We start from the raw sequence: 24995 nt of genomic DNA on the forward strand, positions 1-24995 counted from the left end.
ATCTGTCTATGGACCAGCATATCAGACCCAAAGCCCCCTGAGGAGCACCGATGGCAAGACACTACACACCGACAAGGAATCAGTCCTGGATCACTGGTCAGAGCCTATACACCAAGCTCCATGGGTTTTTCATGGCCTGCTGGGAACGGGGCGGGATTCCATGGGATCTTTGTAATGTCGTTATCATCACTTTGTACAAAAACAAAGGAGAAAAATCAGACTGCTCCAACTACCGTGGGATCACCGTCCTTTTTATTGCTGGAAAGTTCCTGGCTAGAATACTTCTGAACAGGGTTGTGCCTACCATTGCAGAAGAAAACCTGCCAGAGAGCCAGTGTGGTTTCAGAGCAAACAGAGGCACCACAGATATGGTATTTGCACTCAGACAATTACAAAAAAAAAGACCATCATGGGCTTAGAGGTAAGACCCCTGTAAATAAACTCCTGTTACTTTGACCCAAAGTCTGCTATCCTCATTTAATATTCACAGCACACTAACTAATATAGTATATGGTGGCAGCGATAAAAACAACTTTTGCAGGGTGAAGACATAGAAAACATCAGAGCGAAGCATGGAGAAATCGATACCCTTACCGGAGAGCTTCGAGTGAGCGGCGGGGCCCAACCAGGGCGAGGCATGGCCGAGGTAGATTCGAAGATTCGACAGGTACCGGTCTGCATTGGGTCTAGCGGCACAACCAGACAGGGAACAGGTCAGTGTTTTAGTGTACACCGTGGGAGACAATCCAGATGACATTTTAACCACCCTGAGGCTCGATGAAAAGGAAACCCTGTATGGCGAAGTAATAAAAGCCTTGTAAGGATACTTTAAGATCAGAAAGAATGTTATCATGGAAAGGGTGAAATTCAACAAACGCACCTAAAAAGATGGTGAAAGTATCAATTCATTCATTAATGATCTATGTAAAATAGTTGAGGATTGCAACTACGGGAGCTTGCGAGAAGAACTGATTCGGAACAGAATAGTAGTCAGGATCATAGATGAAGCGCTTTCAGACCAGTTTCAGGCGAAAGAAGATTTGACTTTGCAAAAAGCCATGCTGTTGAGCAGGCAGGCAGAGGCCCGAAAATTTAATTGACTACTAGTTTGGAGGATTGGGGGAGTCCAACCTCAAAAATTCTAAAATCAGTTGAGTCTGTGGAGAAGACAGAGAATATTGGTGCCAGAAAGCCCGAGAGGCGGGAAAGACATCTACAGGCAGCAACACTGAATTGCAGTAGGTACCCGGGAAGCTGAATGTTTCTGGTGCAAGAAAAGGGGGAACTTTCAGCAGGTCTGTCGCAGCAGGAGACAAAAGCTTCAGACTAGCAAAAAATTAGATGAAATAAATGAGAAACAAATAATCAATACTCCCTTCCTTGGGCAAGTGCAAGAGAAAAACAAAGATTGCTGGGAAGCAAAAATTTTAGGGGAAAAAATAAAACCAACTTCAAGTTAGATACAGGAGCAGCAGTTTCTGTCCTATCTGATAAAACGCCATGGCTGAGGAAGGAAAGGCTTAGGAAAACGAACAAAAAATTATACGGGCTGGGGGGGATTCAATTGAAGGTTGTAGGATAAATGCAAACAACCATAACAAACAGGAATAACACCATTCTGGAAACCCTATATGTTATAAAGAACCAAGCCTGTTCACTACTCAGTCAGAAAGCTTGTTTAGCCTCACAGCTGTTATGCAGGGTGGAAGCAGATCATCCTGGAAAACACTTTATTAGTGGTCTGAATACTGAAACAAGTGAAAAGGCACTTGAAGCAGTGTTTGGCAAATATGGAAGAATAATAGAAGTTCTGCTGATGAAAGATCGTGAAACAAGTAAGTTGAAGGGTTTTGCTTTTGTCTCTTTTGAAAGTCCAGGAGATGCGAGGGATGCAACCAAGGATATGAATGGGAAGCCTTTGGATGGAAAGCCCTTTAAAGTAGATCAAGCTAATAGACCAACATTTGAAAATAGCGGATGACGTGGACCACCCCCCACCCCCAAGAAGCCGTGGTCCTCCTAGGGGAATTCGAGGAGGAATGAGATGTCCACCTCAAAAAGGTGAGGATAGTGAATGGATTGAGGAGATAGAACAGTGCTACCTTAAGAAGAATGTACCACCAGCTAAAAGGCCCATTCCTTCGGGGGCAATGTGAAGTGGAGAAATGGGAGGAAGAGGAAGTGGCTCAAAAGGACCTCCCTCAGATGAAAGGGACAGTTATGGTTCACCTCCATCTCGCAGAGATATGATACCATCCAGAAGAGATGATTATATGTCAAGAGAGGATTGCTACAACAGCAGAGACAGTTATTCCGACAGTTATTCCAAGTTCTAGAGATACAAGAGATTATGGTCCACCACCAAGGGACTCCTACAGTTCTTGTGACTATTCTCACTCTGGACATGATGATTATGGACCTCGAGGATACAGCGATCAAGATGGATGTACTGGAGGCTGTGATAACTACAGAAGTAATACTTACTCAAGTAGCCGTAATCATTGTGTTGGTAGGCAAGATAGAGGTTCAGCTCTTCCAATGAAAAGAGGCTACCTCCACACAACTCATACAACAGCTCGAGGTGTGGAGGAAATCGTGGATCAGGGAAGGGGGAAACTGCTATGACAGGGGCAGTGGCCGAAGCAGATAAAGAACAAAGAACAGGCCATTCGGCCCTCCAGGCCTGTGCCAATCTTGATGCCTGCCTAAACTAAAACCTTCTGCACTTCTGGGGACCATATCCCTCTATTCCCATCCTATTCATGTATTTGTCAAGATGCCTCTTAAACGTCGCTATTGTACCTGCTTCCACCACCTCCCCCGGCAGCAAGTTCCAGGCATTCACCACCCTCTGTGTAAAGAGCTTGCCTTGCACATCCCCTCTAAACTTTGCCACTCACACCTTAAACCTATGTCCCCTAGTAACTGACTCTTTCACCCTGGGAAAAAGTTTCTGACTATCCACTCTGTCGATACCACTCATAACTTTGCAAACCTCTATCATGTCGCCCCTCCACCTCCGTCGTTCCAGTGAAAACAATCCGAGTTTATCCAACCTCTCCTCATAGCTAATGCCCTCCAGATCAGGCAACATCCTGGTAAACCTCTTCTGTACCCTCTCCAAAGCCTCCACGTCGTTCTGGTAGTGTGGCGACCAGAATTGCACGCAATATTCTAAGTGTGGCCTAACTAAAGTTCTGTACAGCTGCAGCATGACTTGCCAATTTTTATACTCTATGCCCTGACCGATGAAGGCAAGTATGCCGTATGCCTTCTTGACTACCTTATCCACCTGCGTTGCCATTTTCAGTGACCTGTGGACCTGTATGCCCAGATCTCTCTGCCTGTCAATACTCCTAAGGGTTCTGCCATTTACTGTATACTTCCCACCTGTATTAGATCTTCCAAAATGCATTACCTCACATTTGTCTGGATTAAACTCAAAATACTAAAACTGAATTTGATATAACCATTGACCAAAAGAAAAAGCCCTAGCTTTTCGTGCTGTTTTTCCTTACTGAAACACAACAGACAAATTGAGGTTAAGGACATGACTACCCACACTCCCAAGAACCCTTCAGTCACAAATCAGTGCAGAAGACTGGGAAAGGGCGAGGCTGAGAGAACAGCAAGAGAGGTCAGTCCAAACAGAGAATCATGATAGACACGACAGGAAAAAGTCAAACAGACCTGGAGACTTGGTTTGGATTAAAGATCAGGGTCAATATGGGGAAATGATGGAGAAATCTCCATATCCTCAATCCTACATAGTTCAGATGGAGCAGGGTTCATAGAAAAAACAATTGGGAAAAAAATCAAGAGTATCAGCTACCAGAGAGAGCTGATGAACCGGTGATACAACCAACTATAGATCACCCAGACGACAGTGAAAGCAGAGAACCTGAGTCATCCAGTAGTTCCACTCACCCACAGGAAAGTGAGGAAGAAGAACCGAAAGACCCAATACCCCAAACAAGTGAAAAAGGAATACTGCCTATGGCAGAGTCATGAGAACCACACAGCGTTACAGACCTGATGAATGAAATCAGAGACTTGTGGGGAGATGTAGTATAATGTACACAAGCTGTTGCCAGGTAGATTATGTATATAGACCTTAAGCATCATACAGGATGTGATGTCAAGAGTCTGAACCTTGTGTTGCTCAGTTTTAATGTAGATGCCTTAGAGATACGACCCCTGTAAATAAACTCCTCTTACTTTGACACAAGTCTACTATCGTCATTTAATATTAACAGAACACTGACCAGCATAGTACATAATGGACCCAAAACAGACCCTCAGGGAGCACCACTGCAAACCACCTTCTAGTCTGAAAAACATTTATCCACCACCACCCACTGCGTCTTGCCTCTGAGCCAACTTTGTATCCAAAATGTCATGTTCGTCTTGATTAATGGGATTCCATCTTTTTAATAAACCTTCTCAGTGGCACTTTGTCTAATGCCTTCCGGAAGTCCATATATACGTCTACATTGGGGAGATCAAATGCAGACTGGGTGACCGCTTTGCGGAACACCTCCGCTCAGTCCGAAAGCATGACCCCGAGCTTCCGGTTGCTTGCCATTTCAACACTCCCCCCTGCTCTCATGCTCACATCTCTGTCCTGGGATTGCTGCAGTGTTCCAGTGAACATCAACGCAAGCTCGAGGAACAGCATCTCATTTACCGATTAGGCACGTTACAGCCTGCCGGACTGAACATTGAGTTCAATAATTTCAGAGCATGATGGGCCCCCTTTTTGTTTTTATTTTCAGTTATTTTTTATTTTTTATGTGTTTATTTTATTTTAGTTTGTTTAATTTGTTTCTACTGTGCCTACCCACTGTTTTTATCATGTCTGTGCTTGGGGTCAGGCTGCTCAGTTTTCTGTCCATTAACACCCTCTCTGTACTAACACTTTGTCTTTCAGCACACCATTAACATACCGTTTGCCTTTGCTCCATGACCTTCTGGTCAGTTATTCTCTGTGACCTTGTCCTATCAACACTTTCTCTTTTGTTATCTCTTGCCCCACCCCCCGCTTTACTGGCTTAAAACCTTTTACATTTCTAATCTCTGCCAGTTCTGATGAAGGGTCACTGACCTGAAATGTTAACTCTGCTTCTCTCTCCACAGATGCTGCCAGACTTGCTGAGTATTTCCGGCACTTCTTGTTTGTGTTTCAGATTTCCAGCATCTGCAGTATTTTGCTTTTATTCGAGCGTTTAATTCACTGCCACTTCTCTTCCAGGAATGCCTACCTTGAAGAAGTTCTGCTCTTCTCTCCAACGGAATTTTCGTTTGTCTCTTTTACCTTGTTCACCTTCATTACTTTCTATTGCCCTCTTGGTGTTCGATAAGTGTCTACCAAAACACGTTTTCACAGCCACATCTCCTTCCTCCGTGACTGTCTCCGGCTCCAACTTATTCCACGTGGATTCCAACTGCAGTTTCACCCATCATGTTTTGAATCCACCCAGGATTACAGATATCTCTGAGAAAAACACCGTTCCTTGGACTGTTGTTCTCGCCGCATCCTGAGATCCACACTCAGTGTTATGCACCGCCACATGTACACACTGGACCTCTCTCTTCAGAAGCACCACCTCACCTTACCTCAAAGCTGTTCCGCTCCGCAGTTTCATTTCATTCTTCATCTTATCCGACGCATTGACAAAAAACCTTTTTTCTTCCTTTCAGGTGTTAAGGAACGCAAGATCCAGCAGCTGATGGGGAATAATACCCCTCCAGGTCTTTCTTCCCCTTCACTTCCCTCTGACCCCACCCCTTCTGATCTGACCTCTTGCCGTGTATTCACGATAACCTCTGACCTTCCCCTCCCTGACACTGAACATTCTGTACTCAGCAAAGGACTCAGTTTTCTCCCCTTACGCCCGCACCTCAATGAATTTCGTGCTCGGCATGACGTTGAACTCTTCTTCCATCACCTCTGCCTCTGGACTCACTTCTTTGACCAGGAGTCCTCCCCCAAACCAGCAGACCCATTCACCTGCCTCCAGCATTCTCCCTCTACCTGGACCCCACCCTCTGGCCTCTTACCCACTCATGATCTTTTCATTGAAAACTGTCGGCGAGACATCGGCCATCTCAACTTCTCTGCCCCCCTCACTCATTCTAACCTGTCTCCCTCTGAACTTGCTGCACTCCGTTCTCTCAGGTCTAACCCTGACATTGTCATCAACCCTGCAGACAAGGGTGGTGCTGTTGTTGTCTGGCGTACCGACCTCTACCTTGCAGAGGCTCAGCGCCAACTCTCAGACACTTCTTCCTACCTCCCCCGGACCATGACCCCACCACCGAACATCAAGCTACTGTCCACAGGACTGTCACTGGCCTCATCTCCTTTGAAGATCTTCCCTCTACAGCTTCCAACCTCATAGACCCGCAACCCCAGACAGCCCACTTCTACCTCCTTCCCAAAATCCACAAACAGGACTGTCCCGGCAGACCCATTGTTTCAGCCTGTTCCTACCCCACTGAACTTATTTCTTCCTATCTTGACTCTATCTTTTCTCCCCTGCTCCAGTCTCTTCCCACCTACATTTGTGACTCTTCTGACGCCCTACACCATTTTGACAATTTCCAGTTTCCTGGCCCCAATCGCCTCCTCTTCACTATGGATATCCAATCTCTCAACACCTCCATCCCCCACCAGGATGGTTTGAGGGCTCTCTGCTTCTTCCTTGAACAGAGGTCCAACCAGTCCCCATCTACCACCACCCTCCTCCGCCTGGCTGAACTTGTTCTCACATTGAACAACTTCTCCTTCTACTCCACTCACTTCCTTCAAGTAAAAGATGTTGCTATGGGTACCCGCGTGGGTCCTAGTTATGCCTGTCTTTTTGTGGGATATGTCGAACATTCCTTGTTCCAGTCCTGCTCAGGTCCCCTCCCCCAACTCTTTTTCCAGAACATTGATGACTGTATTGGTGCCATTTCCTGTTCCCGCCCGGAACTGGAAAACGTTATCAACTTTGCTTCTAATCTCTACCCTCTCTCACCTTTACATGGTCCATCTCCGACAGTTCCCTTCCCTTCCTCGACTTCTCTGTCTCCATCTCTGGCGATAGGCTGTCTACTAATATTCATTATAAGCCCACCGAGTCCCACAGCTAACTTGACTACATTTCTTTACACCCTGCCTCCTGTAAGGACTCCATTCTGTTCTCCCAGTTTCTCTGTCTCTGACGCATCTGCTCTGATGATGCTACCTTCCATGACAGCGCTTTTGATATGCCTTCCTTTTTCCTCAACCGAGGATTCCCCCCCACTGTTGTTGACAGGGCCCTCAACCGTGTCCTGCCCATTTCCCGCACCTCTACCCTCATCCCTTCCCCTCCCTCCCAGAACCGTGACAGGGTTCCCCTTGTCCTCACTTTCCACCCCACCAGCCTCCACATCCAAAGGATCATCCTCCACCATTTCCGTAACCTACAGCGTGATGCCACTGCCAAATGCATCTTCCCTTCCCCTCCCCTGTCAGTATTCCGAAGGGATTTTTGCCTCCGCGACACCCTGCTCCACTCCTCCATTACCCCCACCACCTTGTCCCCGTCCCACAGCACCTACCCCTGCAATCGCAGGAGGTGTAATACCTGCCCATTTACCTCCTCTCTCCTCACTATCCCAGGCCCTAAACACTCCTTTCAGGTGAAGCAACGATTTACTTGTACTTCTTTCAATTTAGTATATTGTATTTGCTGCTCACAATGTGGTCTCCTCTACACTGGGGAGACCAAATGCAGACTGGGTGACTGCTTTGCGGAACACCGCTGCTTAGTCCAAAAGCATGATCTGAGCTTCCGGTTGCTTGCCATTTCAACACTCCCCCCTGCTCTCATGCTCACATCTCAGTCCTGGGATTGCTGCAGTCTTCCAGTGAACATCAACGCAAGCTCGAGGAACAGCATCTCATTTACCGATTAGGCACGTTACAGCCTACCGGACTGAACATTGAATTCAATCATTTCAGAGCATGACGGGTCCCCTTTTTGTTTTTATTTTCAGTTATTTTTTATTTTTTATGTGTTTATTTTATTTTAGTTTGTTTCTACTGTGCCTACCCACTGTTTTTTTCATGTTTGTGCTTGGGGCCAGGCTATTCAGTTTTCTGTCAATTAACACCCTCTCTGCACTAATGCTTTGTCTTTCAGCACATCATTAATATACCATTTGCCTTTGCTCCATGACCTTCTGGTCAGTTATTCTCTGTGACCTTGCCCGATCAACACTTTCTCTTTTATTATCTCTTGCCCCACCCCCGCTTTACTGGCTTAAAACCTTTTACATTTCTAATCTCTGCCAGTTCTGATGAAGGGTCACTGACCTGAAATGTTATCTCTGCTTCTCTCTCCACAGGTGCTGCCAGACCTGCTGAGTATTCCCAGCATTTCTTGTTTGTGCATACATCTACTGCACTACCTTCTATGTTACCTATTACGACCGAGGTTGGAAGAATCCACCGTCTTTCTCTAGTTCCACGATTCCACTGGTCACAACATACTTCACCTCAGATGCATCTGTCCATGACAGTATTGGTAGGAGTGACCACCGCACAGTTCTTGTGATGAAGTCCCATCTTCACATTGAGGATACCCTCCATCGTGTTGTGTGGCACTGCCACCGTGCTAAATGGGATAGACTTTGAACAGATCTAGTAACTCATAACTGGGCATCCATGAGGCGCTGTGGGCCATCAGCAGCAGCAGAAATGTACTCAATCACAATCTGTAACCTCATGGCTTGGCATAATCCCGACTCTACCATTATCATCAAGCCGGGGGATCAACCCAGGTTCAATGAGGAGTGCAGGAGATAATGCCAGAAGCAGCACCAGGCATACCTGGCATGTCAACCTGGTGAAGCTACAGCACTACAGCTACAGCTACTTGTGTGCCAAACAGCATAAGCAGCATGCGATAGACAGGGCTAAGCGATCCCACAACCAACGGATTAGCTCTAAGCTCTGCAGTCCTGCCACATCCAACCATGAATGATGGTGGACAATTAAACAACTAACTGGAGGAGGTGGCTCCACAAATATCCCCATCCTCAATGATGGGGCAGCCCAGCACATCAGTGCAAAAGATAAGGCTGAAGCATTTGCAACGATCTTCAGCCAGAAATGCCAAGTGGATGATCCACCTTGGCCTCCTCCTGAAGTCTCCAGCATCACAGATGCCAGACCTCAGCCAATTAGATTACTGCACGTAATACCAAGAAACGACTGAAGGCACTGGATACTGCAAAGGCTATGTGCCCTGACAACATTCTCAGTAGTACTTGTCATGATCCTATCTTTTTATTTTCCGAGAAATAGGCAGTATGTCTTTACGACAGCAAAGGATCAGTACTCTTTTAAGAACAAGCAAGCCTCAGGAGTTACCGAGAAGGTGCATTTTGGTTGCCATTGGATACAACCATACAGAGAGGGAACCAACTAGTTTCAGAAGGTGCATCCTGGTTGCCTTGGATACAGCCACTCAGAGACTGAGGATCGATGTACAATATTACAATTAACTTTTAAACTGGCTTTTTATCTGAGATAGACTGTTCTAACAGACAGACAGCTAGGCCAACATGAACTGAACAGAGATCTCTGTCAATTTAAACTGAAGGAAGTGAATTTAAACTATTATTTATTATACTCTCAGAATTCTGAAAAGTCAAGCCCGATTAATTCTTTAAAAACAAAATTGTTGATTGGTGTTCATCACTGGAGAAGAAGAGCAACACTTCAACTGCTGAACCAGACTACTGACTGTCCGACTGTTGAAGAACCTTTTTTTCCTCCATCGGTTAACTACGAAGACTGTAAGCAACCTTGGACCGTTTCTACATTGGGTAGATTCCATTTCGGTAGGAGTGTAAATCTGCCAGGCCTTTGTCACTTCTATTTTTAACTTGTTTTATCTTAGTAGTGTTTAAAAATTTAGTGTTTTCTAATAAACAGTTAATTTGTTGATCTAAAGATACATGGTTTGGTTCGCTTCATTTGGGGGGCTAATAGATGGTTCAATTCGGCTGTGGCTTTCTTTAATTTGGAAAGTTTAAAGTGATATGTTATGCGATCTGTAGAGTGACTGGACTGAACTGACCGCAATCAGAATTATATATTTTGATTGGGGGCTTTGTCTTGAGCGGTCGTGTCTTAACAGTACTGAAGACCTGTGCTCCAGAACTCGCTGCACCCCGAGACAAGCTGTTCCAGTCCATCTACCTGACAATGTGGAAAATTGCCCAGGTATGTCCTGTACATAGAAAGCAGGACAAATCCAACCTGGCCAATTACCGCCCCATCAGTCTCCTCTCAATTATCAGTAAAGTGATGGAAGATGTTGTCAACAGTGCTATCAAACGGCACTTGCTTAGCAATAAACTGTTCAGTGACGCTCAGTTTGGGTTCCGCCAGGGCCACTCAGCTCCTGACCTCATTACAGCCTTGGTTCAAACATGGACAAAAGAGCTGAACTCAAGAGGTGAGGTGAGAGTGACTGCCCTTGACATCAAGGCAGCATTTGACTGAGTATGGCATCAAGGAGCCTTAGCAAAACTGGAGTCAATGGCAATCAGGGGGAAAATACTCTGCTGGTTGGAGTTATACCTAGCACAAAGAAAGATGGTTGTGGTTGTTGGAGGTCAATCATCTCAGCCCCAGGACATCACCGCAGGATTTTCTCAGGGTAGTGTCCTAGGCCCAACCATCTTCAGCTGCTTCATCAATGACCTTCCTTCAATCATAAGGTCAGAAGTGGGGATGTTTGCTGATGATTGAACAATGTTCAGCACCATTTGCAACTCCTCAGATACTGAAGCAATCCATTTAGAAATGCAGCAAGACCTGGACAATATCCAGGCTTGGGCTGATAAGTGGCAAGTAACATTCGCGCCACACAAATGCCAGGCAATGACCATCTCCAACAAGAGAGAATCTAACTATCGCCCCTTGATGTTCAATGGCATTATGATCGCTGAATCCCCCACGATCAACATCCTGGGGGTTACTGTTGACCAGAAGCTGAACTGGAGTAGCCATATAAATACCGTGGCTACAAGAGCAGGTCAGAGGCTAGGAATCCTGTGGTGATTAACTCACCGCCTGACTCCCCAAAGCCTGTCCACCATCTACAAGGCACAAGTCAGGAGTGTGATGGAATACTCTCCACTTATCTAGATGGGTGCAGCTTCAACTACACTCAGGAAGCTCGATACCATCCAGGACAAAGCAGCCTGCTTGATTGACACCCCATCCACAAACATTCACTCCCTCTACTACCAAAGCGCAGTGGCAGCAGTGTGTACCATCTACAAGATGCACTGCAGCAACGCACCAAGTCTCCTTTGACAGCACCTTCCAAGCCCCATGACCTCTACCACCTAGAACGACAAGGGCAACAGATACATGGGAACATCACCACTTGTAAGTTCTCTTTCAAACACACACCATCCTGACTTGGAACGATATCGCCGTTCCTTCACTGTTGCTGGGTCAAAATCCTGGAACTCCCTTCCTAACAGCACTGTGGGTGTACCTGCACCAGATGGACTGCAACGGTTCAAGAAGGCGGCTCATCACCACCTTCCCAAGGGCAATTAGGGATGGGCAATAAATGTGGCCTAGCCAGCGATGCCCATTTAGAACCATAAAAAAATTACGGCACAGAAGGAGGCCATTCAGCCCGTCATGTCCGTGCCAGCCAAAATATCTAGCCGCTATCTAATCCCACCTTTCAGCACCTGGTCCATAGCCTTGCAGGTTACAGCACTTCAGGTGCATGTCCAGGTACCTTTTACAAGAATTGAGGGTTTCTGCCTCCACCACTGTTCCTGGCAGTGAATTCCAGACACCCACCACCCTCTGGGTGAAAAAGATTTTCCTCATGTCCCCTCTAATCCTTCTACCAATCACCTTAAATCTGTGCCCCCTGGTAATTGACCTCTCCGCTTGGGGAAATAGGTCCTTCCTGTCTATTCTATCTGGGCCCCTCATAATTTTGTACACATCAATTAAGTCATTAATTACATTAATTAATTAATTACATCCCATGAATGAATAAATAACAGTAAAAGAGTTTGGGTGCCTCCTGTATCCCTAAGTATAACTATAGGTTTACCTGCTTCACTTGAGGAATAGAGAGTTACTTTTCCTTTTGACAAGAATTCCCTGTAGGTCTCAAGTTTCTTGTTCACGTCCCCCACACTCACAGCGGCTTTTTTACTTGGCCTTACAGCTGCAGTCAGAGCTATAGCTTGTTCTGTCGTAATCTCGGTCAGGACCCCTTTCTCTGCAGTAGTCTTGTCTACCCTATAAGTCCCATGGGGTTTACCCCATAACTTCCAACAATCCTCATGAATGTGTCCCACCTTATGGCAATGGAAACACTGAGGCCTCTGGATCTCACTTCTACTATCAACACCTTCCTTTCTGGCCTGAGGAGGATATTCTTGGGCATTCCCAGATGTCCCTTCTCATGCCTGGCTACTTGTCTTCCTTTCACCCTTCCAAGTTCTATCCTTGGGTTTGTGGGGGTGACAGAAAAAGGGTTTGGGCTTGTGAACCAGCTCGTAATCATCAGCCATCTCAGCTGCCTGTCTGGCTGTTTAAACCTTCTGGTTCTCTACATGGGTTCTTACTAATTACTATTTCCCTAAGGGTCTCATCCGTGGCCTCTACCTTTAGTGCCCATGTTGAACGTCCAAAGTTAATTTGCTTTACCCTCTCAAATTCTATATAAGTCTGTCCAGGCTGTTTCCGGAGGTTCCAAAATTTATCCCTGTTATCTTCAGGGACCTACTCATAAGTAGCGTGGATAGCCTTTTTAGCCATCTCATAATCTGCAGAAGCCTCCTCAGAAAGCATAGCATAAACTTCATGAGTTCTGCCTATCAACCTGCTTTGCATGAGCAATATCCAGTTTTCTTTCGGCAACTTCATCTGTTTAGCTAGCTTTTCAAAAGAAATGAAAAATGCCTCTACGTCCCTTTCCACTTGTACAAATTTAAACAGCTCTCCACTGGGTCCTGGTTTGGAGACAGATTCTTCCTCATCAGAACTTTCCGTGGAGCCAAGGTCACCCTTTTGTTTTAGTTCCAGTCTTTTTAATTGAAATACCCTTTCTCGCTCCCTTTCTTTTCTTTCTTTTTTCCTTTCTCTCTCCTGCCTCTTCTTTTTCCTTTTCTCTTTCCCTTTGCGATTCTAGTTCCAGCTTCTGAACTGCTCTTTCATTTTCCATTTCTTCTCTCTGAAGTGCTTCTCTTTCAAGTTCAAGTTTTGTCAGTTCTTTTTCCTGTTTCAGCTGCAGCTGAATTCTAGCTTATTCAACTGAATTACCATCTGGATTGCCTTGTCTTTCTTCCACTTTCAAATGCTGTGCTATTACCTCAATTATATCTGCTTTCTTAGCCCCTGCTTTTAACTCTAACTCCAACTTTCCTGCCAATGCCATTGGCCTAGCCTTGGTTAAGTTATGCAAATCACTCAAGGATAAATCCTCCCTCTCCAGAAAGGTTTTAGCAACTGACAAAGCCATTTTGGTTTTCAATACGTATAGTAAAATTCACCATAAGATCTTTAACAGCCTTAACTGCAGCATGTCCCAGCACTCGTATTTGTCTCTGGATTTCAAATCCTGCACAGCCCCAATTATATGTTATGACTGAGGTTGGAGGAATGCACTGTCTTTCTCAAGTTCCACGATTCCACTGGTCACAACATATATTTAAATATTTTACCCAGTTACCGATACAGCCAGTTATATACTTTATTTATATTAGTTTCAGAATAAAAATCTGCCAACCAGGTTTCTTTAATAAACAACAAATTATTAATTTATTATAAAAAAAGACTTATTCAACAAAGATGCAAAGCTTATTAACTCACAGGTTGAAATATGAAAGTATAAATGCATTCCCTTCTGAATAACCCAACACACATGCACATACACACACCGATTGAAAAAAAAATAAAGAAGCTTTCTCTGCAGAGATCAGCTTTACAAAAGCAAAAATATTTTGGCCAAATACTTGTAAATTCTTGTAGAAATAAAGGATAAGATATGAAATGTTCCAGGTGACTTTTGGTTTTGCATCTGGGTACATGTAGACAGCTGTCACTGGGATCTTTCTGGAGCAGTTCTGTTCAGGAGACACCAAGGAGTAGCCTTGCAGGCATTTTGGGAGAATTACTGCATCAGTGAGTTCAGCTATCACACCGGATTCTCAAAATATTTTTCAGCACAGGTGGAAAAGGATGAGTTGGGTGGCTTCTCTCTTAGCAGGATACACATCAACTGCACTCCAAACTCTCTCCAAAAATGAAACCAAAACTCCTGAGCCATAAATCAAACATGTGACTTCTCGGTAAACAACTCCAAATAGTTCCATTGTCCATAAGGCGCTGGCTGTTTACTTTGCTTAAGACATGTGACTTCCAGTAAGTGTTAGTTTTTAAACAAAGCCCCAAGTGTCCTTCCAGTGACCCTTTTAAAAAAAACAAGTCCAGCATCTCCTCAGGTATTTTCCACAGTTGTTTAAACACAAGTCCTCAAAAAAATATTAATAATGGAAGCACGTTCATGTCATACCTCATCAAAGAATTCAATTAAATTAGTCAGAAATGATTCGCCTTTCACAAATCCATGCTGGGTTTCCTTCATTAACCCATGCCTTTCCAAATGAAAGTTTTTTTGTCCCTGACAAATGTTAGGCTGACTGGTTTATCCCTCTCCCCTTTCCTGAACAGTGGTATAACATTAGCAACCCTCCAGTCCTCTGGTATTGATGTTGTATCCAATGAGGATTGAAAGATTGTGACCAATGTCTGTTCTATTTCCATCTTTGCTTCCTTAAACAACCGAGGATGCATTCCATCTGGACCAGGTGATTTACCAACTTTCAGTAATGCTAATCTTTTTAGTATATCTTCTCTGTTTATTGCTGTCTTGTCCATAACTTCCCTCTCGTTTCTTAGTGTAGCCTTCATATCAGCCACTTCTTTTATGAAGGCAGATGCAAAATATTCATTTAATATTTCTACCATGTCCTGTGACTCTACATGAAGATTTCTTTTTGGATTTTTAATAGGCCCAGCCATTTCCCTAGCTAACTGTTTACACTTTATGGATGCAAAATTGGGCTCCATAGCACCTGTAGTTTCAATGCTCCAGCTACTGTTTTAGTACCAAGATTACATAAGTGCCACACACACCGAACGCCATATTGATGAGGGTGTTAGCATGAGCATGCATCAGAAGTATGCAGAATAGGCAGATTGTAATGTCAGTTAGCAGGTAATGCTGATTTGACACCAGCACTGCTTTAGCTAATGCCCTCTCTTAGCCTTGCACAGCCGAACATGTGTTCAACAGCAGGAAGGACTCCCTGCCCCCGACCAGCACTATTTAAAAGAATCATCAATGACTTGCAGGTAAGCTGATGATTATCTTCCTTCCAGTGGTGGGTGCGATAGTTGTAATTCTCCTTGGGCTGCAGGATGAGGGGAAGATGGAGCAGAGACAGCAAAGATGAGGACAAGCTGCTCACAAAGGAAGGAGGAGGAAGGGAAGAAGTGCTCTTAATAGGGACCTAGGCTCTTCTGGGAGCACTTCTCTTACCAGCACCTTAAGCCAGAAGCTGTGTGTGCGCATCTGCGCTTTATGAAGGAGCTGCTGACAGAACTCTGCCACTGCTTGGAACCAGACCTACAGCCTCACATACAGGACATCCTTCTTGAAGTGCAGACATCTTAAATATTGTTCCTCGCTGAGGTTCAGGCAGGAGAATTGCTCCCTGAACACTCTGGGCAGATATGGCCTGCTGAGGATGAGGACAGCACCGCCAGTGGCTGTGAAGGTGACTGTGGCGCTGAATTTCTTCACGTCAGGATTCTTCCAGGTTGGAGCAGGAAACAAATCTAACATCTCCCAGTTTTCCATCCACTGCTACATCAAAGAGTTGACAGGCAGTCTTTATGCCAGGAGAGGGGAGCTTATTGTGCTCTTTCAGAACAGAGAGAAGCAGGCGGAGCATGCACATGGCTTTGCCAGGATAACCAGCTTCCGCATGGTGCAAGGTGCCATCAACAGCATTGATGTGGCTTTACGGGTGCCAGAACTCAATTCTGAGATGTACCGCAACTGCAATGGGTGCCACTTACTGAATGTGCAGTGGGTGTGTGACCACGCTCAGCACATTATACTGTTGAATGCTTCCAGGATAGTGGACAGTTATGATGGTTTCATTCTGCGCTAGTCTGCTTTTCTCTCAGTATTTGAGCCACCACACTTACCCAGAGGGCTGCTGCTGGGTGACAAGAGCTAACTGCTCTACACCTGGGTCTTGACGCTGCTCCACAACCTAAGCATACATGGCTATCACGCATACAATGAGAGCCATGCTGCCACGAGAAACATCACCACGCAGGCTAATGAAGGAATGTTTCCACTGCCTAGAATGCTCTGGAGGAGCCCTCCGGTACTCGTCTGAATATGTGTCCTGATTCGTGATGGTTTGCTGCATCTTCCACAACCTGATCATCACAAGGACACAGCCCTTGTCACAGGGAATTCAATGAGCATCGTGTCTCAGGTGGAAGATGAGGAAGAAGGGAGCAGATAGCCAGCACATCCGAGTTCTAGTTGGGTTGACCTTGAGTGCCTCATTCAACTGCGGTTCCCGTGAACACAACCCCAGATCCCCATTGTACAACAGTCCCACACCTTACCATCCCTCCGTTATGGATCATCACAGCGCCCTCTTGGCCAAAATGCTGAAATAAAAATCAGCAAAAAAAAAACTGCCATCGCAAAGGGAAGTCCTTGCCATCGGAGAATATGACACAACATTTAAACTGCTATTAGGAAGGGGAAATCTGCACTACAGAGATCACTAGATCTTTATGGGCAGCTTTCTTCAAGGTCAGTGGCAAGCTCCGTTGCCTCACTTTTGACTGTGAAGTCTAGCCCATCCTTCTATTCCTTTCTCTTTCATGTTCTTAGTCAGCTTCCCCTTAAATGCATCTATGCTATTTGCCTTAAACACTCCATGTAGTAGCAAGTTTCACATTTTCACCATTCTCTGGGTAAAGAATTTTCTCCTGAATTCCTTATTAGATTTATTAGTGTCTATCTAATATTTATGGCCCCTAGATTTAGACTCACTAATGGTTCACTAATGTCCTTTAGGGAAGGAAATCTGCTGTCCTTACCTGGTCTGGCCTACATGTGACTCCAGACCCACAGCAATGTGGTTAACTCTTACATGCCCTCTGAAATGGCTGAGCAAGCCACTCAGTTGTACCTAACCGCTACGAAGTCAATAAAAAGGAATGAAACCGGACGGACCACCCAGCATCGACCGAGGCACTGGAAACGACAACGGCAAACCCAGTCCTGTCGACCCTGCAATGTCCCCCTTACTAACATTTGGGGGCAAAGTTGGGAGAGCTGTCCCACAGACTAGTCAAGCAACAGCCTAACATAGTCATACTCACGGAATCATACCTTACAGACAATGTCCCAGACACTGCAATCCCTATCCCTGGGTATGTCCTGTCCCATTGGCAGGACAGACCCAACAGAGGTGGCAGGACAGTGGTCTACAGTAGGGAGGGAGTTGCCCTGGGAATCCTCAACATCGACTCTGGACCCCATGAAGTCTCATGGCATTGGGTCAAACATGGGCAAGATAACCTCCTACTGATTATTACCTACCGCCCTCCCTCAGCTGATGAGTCAGTACTCCTCCATGTTGAACACAATTTGGAGGAAGTACTGAGGGTGGCAATGGTGCAAAATGTACTCTGGGTTGGGGACTTCAATGTCCATCACCAAGAGTGGCTCGGTAGCACCACGACTGACCGAGCTGGCCAAATACTAAAGGACATAGCTGCGAGACTGGGTCTGCAGCAGGTGGTGGGGGAACAACACGAGGGAAAAACATACTTGACCTTGTCCTCACCAATCTGCCTGCCGCAGATGCTTCTGTTCATGACTGTATTGGTAGGAGTGACCACCGCACAGTCCTTGTGGAGACGAAGACCCACCTTCACATTGAGATACCGTCCATCGTGTTGTGTGGCTTTATCACTGTGCTAAATGGGATAGATTTCGAACAGATCTAGCAATGCAAAACTGGGCATCCATGAGGCGCTGTGGGCCATCAGCGGCAGCAGAATTGTACTCAACCACAATCTGTAATCTCATGGCCCGACATATTCCCCACTCTACCATTACCATCAAGCCAGGAGACCAACCCTGTTTCAATGAAGAGTGAAGGAGGGCATGCCAGGAGCAGCACCAGGTATACCTCAAAATGAGGTGTCAACCTAGTGAAGCTACAACCCAGGACAACTTACATGCCAAACTGCATAAGCAGCATGCAATAGACAGAGCTAAGCGATCCCATAACCAACGGATCAGATCTAAGCTTTGCAGTCTTGCCACATCCAGTCGTGAATGGTGGTGGACAATTAAACAATTAACTGGAGGAGGTGGCTCCACAAATATCCCCATCCTCAATGATGGGGGAGCCCAGCACATCAGTGCGAAAGATAAGGCTGAAGCATTTGCAACAATCTTCAGCCAGAAGTGCCAAGTTGATGATCCATCTCGGCCTCCTCCTGAAGTCCCCAGCATTACAGATGCCAGACTTCAGCCAATTCAATTCACACTGCATGATATCAAGAAATGACTGAAGGCACTGGATACTGCAAAGGCTATGGGTTCTGACAATATTCCGGCGATAGTACTGAAGACCTGTTCTCCAGAACTTGCCGCACCCCTAGCCAAGCTGTTCCAGTATAGCTACAACACTGGCATCTACCCGCCAATGTGGAAAATTGCCCAGGTGTGTCCTGTACGCAAAAAGCAGGACAAGTCCAACCAAGCCAATTACCGTTCCATCAGTCTACTCTCAATCATCAATAAAGTGATGGAATGTGCCATCAACAGTGCCATCAAGCAGCACTTACTTAGCAATAACCTGCTCAGTGACGTTCAGTTTGGGTTCCGCCAGAGCCACTCAGCTCCTGACCTCATTACAGCCTTGGTTCAAACATGGACAAAAGAGCTGAACTCAAGAGGTGAGGTGAGAGTGACTGCCCTTGACATCAAAGCAGCATTTGACTGAGTATGGCATCAAGGAGCCTTAGCAAAACTGGAGTCAATGGGAATCAGGGGGAAAATATTCTGCTGGTTGGAGTCATACCTAGTGCAAAGGAAGATGGCTGTGGTTGTTGGAGGTCAATCATCTCAGCTCCAGGACATCACTGCAGGAGTTCCTCAGGGTATTGTCCTAGGCCCAACCATCTTCAGCTGCTTCATCAATGACCTTTCTTCAATCACAAGGTCAGAAGTGGGGATGATTGCTGATGATTGCACAATGTTCAGCACCATTTGCAACTCCTCAAATACTGAAGCAGTCCGTGTAGAAATGCAGCAAGACCTGGGCAATATCCAGGCTTGGGCTGATAAGTAGCAAGTAACACAAGTGCCAGGCAATGACCATCTCCAACAAGAAAGAAACTAACCATCTCCCCTTGACATTCAATGGCATTACCATCGCTGAATCCCCCACAATCCTAGGAGCTACCATTGACCAGAAACTGAACTGAAGTAGTCATATAAATACCGTGGCTACAAGAGCAGGTCAGAGGCTAGGAATCCTGCGGCGAGTAACTCACCTCCTGACTCCCCAAAGCCTGTCCACCATCTACAAGGCACAAGTCAGGAGTGTGATGGAATACTCTCCACTTGCCTGGATGGGTGCAGCTCCAACAACACTCAAGAAGCTCGACACCATCCAGAACAAAGCAGCCACTTGATTGGCACCCCATCCACAAACATTCACTCCCTCCACCACCGACGCACAGTGGCAGCAGTGTGTACCATCTACAAGATGCACTGCAGCAATGTACCAAGTCTCCTTAGACAGCACCTTCCAAACCCGCGACTTCTACCACCTCGAAGGACAAGAGCAGCAGATGCATGGGAACATCACCACATGCAAGTTGCCGTCCCAGTCACACACCATCCTGACTTGGAACTATATCGCTGTTCCTTCACTGTCGCTTGTCAAAATCCTGGAACTCCCTTCCTAACAGCACTGTGGGTGTAGCTACCTCACATGGACTGCAGCGGTTCAAGAAGGCAGCTCACAACCACCTTCTCAAGGGCCATTAGGGATGGGCAATAAATGCTGACATAGCCAGTGATGCCCACGTCCCATGAATGAATAAAAAAAACCTCTCCCATTTTTGTACTCCTATCTCTCCCTCCCCTGCTGTTCCTCTCTAAAACATTTTGTTGATAAATCCAATTCCTAAATCTTTTGATTGATGTGAAACATTCCCGCCTGGAGAATGAACTCTTTTTCTATTTACTCCTCCTGTTCCTTAGCTGATCAGTGTCTAGCCTTATTGACACGTGCCATGGCCATACAATATAGCAGAGGAGATTTGAGGTGCTGTACTTACAAACGGCACCAATTCCACATTGGATTGTTATTGAGATCCATTATGGTAACATGGCTGATTTGTTTGGTGTGGTGTTGTCCAACACATTAGCCATTGGCAATTCAGATGTGGCCATGTACATTTCTGATTAGTAAATAAAAAATGAGTATTAGACACCTTCCTTGGACATGTGCTTTCAATACACAAAGCACAGACATGTGAACTTTAACTGTTTTGCACACTTTGGGATGTCCTGAGATCATAAAAACCTTTATGTAATGCAAATCCTTCCTTTTTTTCTTTTATTAAAGTTCAGCAAACAAATCAGACTATGTCACATCCATCAATGTCTCCTTCACGACTCCCATGGTTACAGATGTTATGATTTTACAGCCAATTAATACTTTGTGAAGTTTAGTAACAGTTGTAATGTAGGAAATATAGCAGCCAATTTAGGCACAGCAAGGCCCCACAAACAACAATGCGATAATGGGTGGAATTTTATGGGCCCTGCAAAGGTGGAATGTATGGTGTGCAGTGTGATTTAATTAGGCGGGAGGTGTTCTTTTGGATTCCCGACGGCAAGTTTTTTTCTGAAATTAAGTCAACAGCTTGTTTGCGGCTGTCTGGAGTTCCCCCGCATGGTGGCGGATTGCACTTTGCATTCATTTACATGCCATGAAGACTCATTACCATACACTTAGTTTCAATTAAGTCCTACCTGGCAGATTAAGTGAACGGCGGGTGCTATTCCCATGCCACCAGGTTCACGCTTGTTTGAACATGCTGTGCAACAGTCGGCTTTGTGCAGTTGAGACTGAGGTCAGTGTTTCTCATTCTGGAACTCATCGACAAAACGAACGCGAGAATTGGAATGGATGTTTACCTCCAGGCTCGCCACCATCCAGGGCAATTCTTCTTAGGAGATGGCTGTGAAGGCATGGGTGGGTCCACATGGAGGAGCAGGGGAGGTTGCTTGGGGCGAACAGGTGGCTTTACTGGGTGCATGGAGGAGCAGGGGAGGTTATGGGGCGAACAGGGAGGAGTTACAGGACTTACATGGAGCAGCAAAGGAGGGAGGAAGAGAGCGCCAAGGGTGGTGTTACCATATCTACATGTAGGAGCAGGAGAAGGAGGAAGGTGGGGTTGCTGGGTCTACATATAGGAGCAGGGGAGGGAGGAGGGGAGAACAAAGGATGGATTTATCGGGAGCATGGAGGAGCAGGGGAGGGAGGAGGGGAGAAGAGGGCAGGTTGATTGGGTGCATGGAATATCAGGGGAGGGAGGCAGAGAGCAGCTAGGGTTTGTAATAGCTGCTTTTGCTCCTGAAACTAGCTTTGGGCGGCAGCCAAGTTGTTGGGTGGATTTGAGTATTACAGTCATCAGAAGAACATGAAGAACCCGAAGGGAGAGATGAGTGCTGTCAACGTCGGGGACCTGTGAGGTGAATTCAGGGTATTGGCTGGCAGAGGGAATGATCACAGTCACTGGGGGTAAATGGATTCTGTAGGGGGTGGGGAAGGCTGAGACTTAGGGTTGGGTACTCTACAGTATCATAGGGAGGGGAAGGGGATTCGGCAGTAATATTCAGCTTGATTTCAGGAGGATCAAGGGTCAGAGTGGGCATTTCAATTGTAACGGGAGTAGCAACGGAGGGAGGGATGACATGAATAAATTGATTGTGACACCGTGCACGGTAATGGGGGAGGTTCAATAGTAACAGAGGGAAGGTTTAAGGTTACATTGGGTGGGTCGAGGGTAATGAGTTCAGGCTGAAAGGTGGCAGGAGGAAGTTGGAAGGTGGGGAGATTTGCTTTATATTGTACCTATACCATTTTCTCGATTGATAATGAAAACCACCTGGCCACTCAAGGATTGCAAGGTGAGTGGGAGGAGACAGTTGATTGTGGGTGAGTATTCAACCTGGCTGCATCTCTAAGGCACAATAAAAAAGAATGCACATTGCCTGGATGTTTCCGCTGACTGACATCAGAAGGCTGCATTGGTACGTTAAGCCCACTTCATTATTTACAAAACTGCAGCGATATGGGTGTCAGACCATCAATTTTTCTAATACTATGGGAAGAGGAGCACATGGAGTGAATAAGGATGCATCTATTCCCTCAACGCATGATGGCTGAATGCCAGCAACAGGCAGAACAGGAAGGTGAGGATGCTGCAACTGACAACATGCAGGAATGGCATTCTCGAAGATGGGTGCTGGCACATCATCACATCCTCAGAACAAGGAAAAATGACCTTCAAATGTCAGAGGGGCAATGCCAGAGACGCATAAGGATGTATCTTGAAATGGTCACAGAAAAATATACAATCCTGCAGCATGACCTGCAACTGCTTGGTTTTTGTGGGACACCCATGCCACTTTCCCTCAAGGTTAATGCTGCATTCAATTGATTGCATACTGGCATCTTTCAGGGCTGAACGGGCAACATATGTGGCATATTACAGTCTGTGACACATAGTTGTATGGAAGAGGTGACCAATGCCCTATTCCTTCATACCAATGACTTCATCTACTTACTTGTAGACGAGGACAGCCATACAGCATGGTCTGTGAACTTCACCGCCATTGCTGGGTTCCCCAGAGTGCAAGGGGTTATCAACTGCAGTCTTGGAGCCATAAGGGCTCCCTGGGAGACAACTGCTGCATTTGTGAATCCCAAAGGTTTCCAATATTTCAACGTTCAACTGTTTTGCAATGACAGGAGAAAATAACTGCAGATTTGCAAACGTTTCCAAAAGATCTGTCTTCTGCAGGTGGTAGAACAGGAGGAGGAACAGTTCTACGCAGATGAGGATTACTTTGAAGAGGGTGAGGAGGTGAACAACAATGCAAACATTGCCGTAATAGATGTAAGGCCATGGAGGGACATGCAAGGGACATCAGGGAGCATCTCATATTTGCACATCGCTGATAACAGTAACCCAATGTAAGAAGTGACATTGAGAAGAGAAAACATACATTCTCCAATCATGTTCACAAACGCCTGAAGTCTTAATCATTGCTGCAATCAAAAAGAAGGACTCTTCAGACACCATCACATAAACCTGCAGTGGAGATGTTGCAAATGGCCTTTATGCTAGCGATTTCATTGAAAGCGACATGCATCTACATTGAAAAGTTTGAAATGCATCAAGGCATTAAGCTGCACACATAGGAAGCTGCAACTTTGCAGGACTTTGATTTGCCCAGCAGATCTAATGTTCTGTGGGTGACGATTCAACAGGGAACACAACAATGCTAGGAAAGTAAGGTTTTGAGCACAGATCCACGAATGGAAGGCATGTTTGTACTTTGAGCATTAACAAATATGCAGATGTGATACAGCCATCATTGAGGACTGAAGGCTAACATAAAATTAATAAATGGACACTGGATATGTTCTGAAAGGCATTGCAAGCAACAATGTGTTCATGCCATATGCCTCCAGTAAACATTTTCTTTTTCAAATGAAACCAAGCAAATGTGTTAAGAGAGCAGATTAAAAATAAATATGAATTGAAAATTGAACAATATGTGCAGATTATTTACAATATTGGTGCCACCTTCGTGCTTATAAGTTTTTCATCTTACGTTTCCTAAAACTTCGTCTAAGTGCCACCCCGACATTAGCACCTAAGGTGGAGGCAGTCTGCTCAGTGCGTTGCTCCATTGCTGTGGATGACCATGGCGGGCATCCTCTGGAGGAACGGGGCCTTGATGGCTCCATCCTACTGGGGGTCTGCAGCACTGGTGTTTGAGTACCCCCACGTGCTCATCTGCTGGAGGTAAGGGGATCAATGTCGGGAGGGAGGACAAGACGCCGCTTACCCTGGGGGTGTGCTGAGGGGAAGGAGGGCCCTGGGCAGCTGGCACGTGCTCCTCCTCCATCTGGGTGACTGATGCCTTTCTTCCTGAGGGGAAGGAGCACCTGTAGAGAGGTCTAGGTTCCTTGTACCCCTCTTGCTCAGACTGTGCTGCATGGAACCTATGGCAACAGCGATGGAGTGCAGGTCAGATCACATATGGCTTGAGTGCTCAACCAGACTCGCCACAGAGCTCAACAAACCCTCGACTGAGGAAGCCATTCCCTCATATGCCTGGGATATGGCAGACTTCATGGCTTGCATGGACTCCTCCATGGCACACGCAAAGCCACAGATGACTTCAGGCATCTCCGACATATTTTCCACATGGCTTTGTTGCACATCCACAGACTTCTTGTTGCAACAGAGGATCATCATGAGCTTGGGGCTGAGCACGGGCCTGGTCTCCAGCAGTCTTCCAATTGTCAGGAGACCTGGCTGGCACATGCTCCCTCAGCTGCTGGGGCATCTTTGTGTCGTGGACACCATACTTGTGACCCAGATTTTAATCTTAAACCCCCCCCGCGGACCATGTGGATGTATCTGCGCTGGCGGAGGTGGAAGAAGAGGCAGATGACGGTGCACCCTGGGGCATTGGTTTCTTCTTCCTCCCCAGAGGAGGAGTCTTGGGTCACGTGGCGTTCTGTGACTCGAGTGC

General features: G+C 46.0%; 1 pseudogene; it reads left to right on the forward strand.

Annotated features, from left to right (window-relative positions):
- Positions 1–1582: 1582 nt before the first annotated feature.
- Positions 1583–2650, forward strand: LOC137376699 (RNA-binding motif protein, X chromosome-like; annotated as a pseudogene).
- Positions 2651–24995: the final 22345 nt, after the last annotated feature.

The sequence above is a fragment of the Heterodontus francisci genome, chromosome 13 (assembly GCF_036365525.1).
Source record: "Heterodontus francisci isolate sHetFra1 chromosome 13, sHetFra1.hap1, whole genome shotgun sequence".
Classification (NCBI taxonomy): domain Eukaryota; kingdom Metazoa; phylum Chordata; class Chondrichthyes; order Heterodontiformes; family Heterodontidae; genus Heterodontus; species Heterodontus francisci.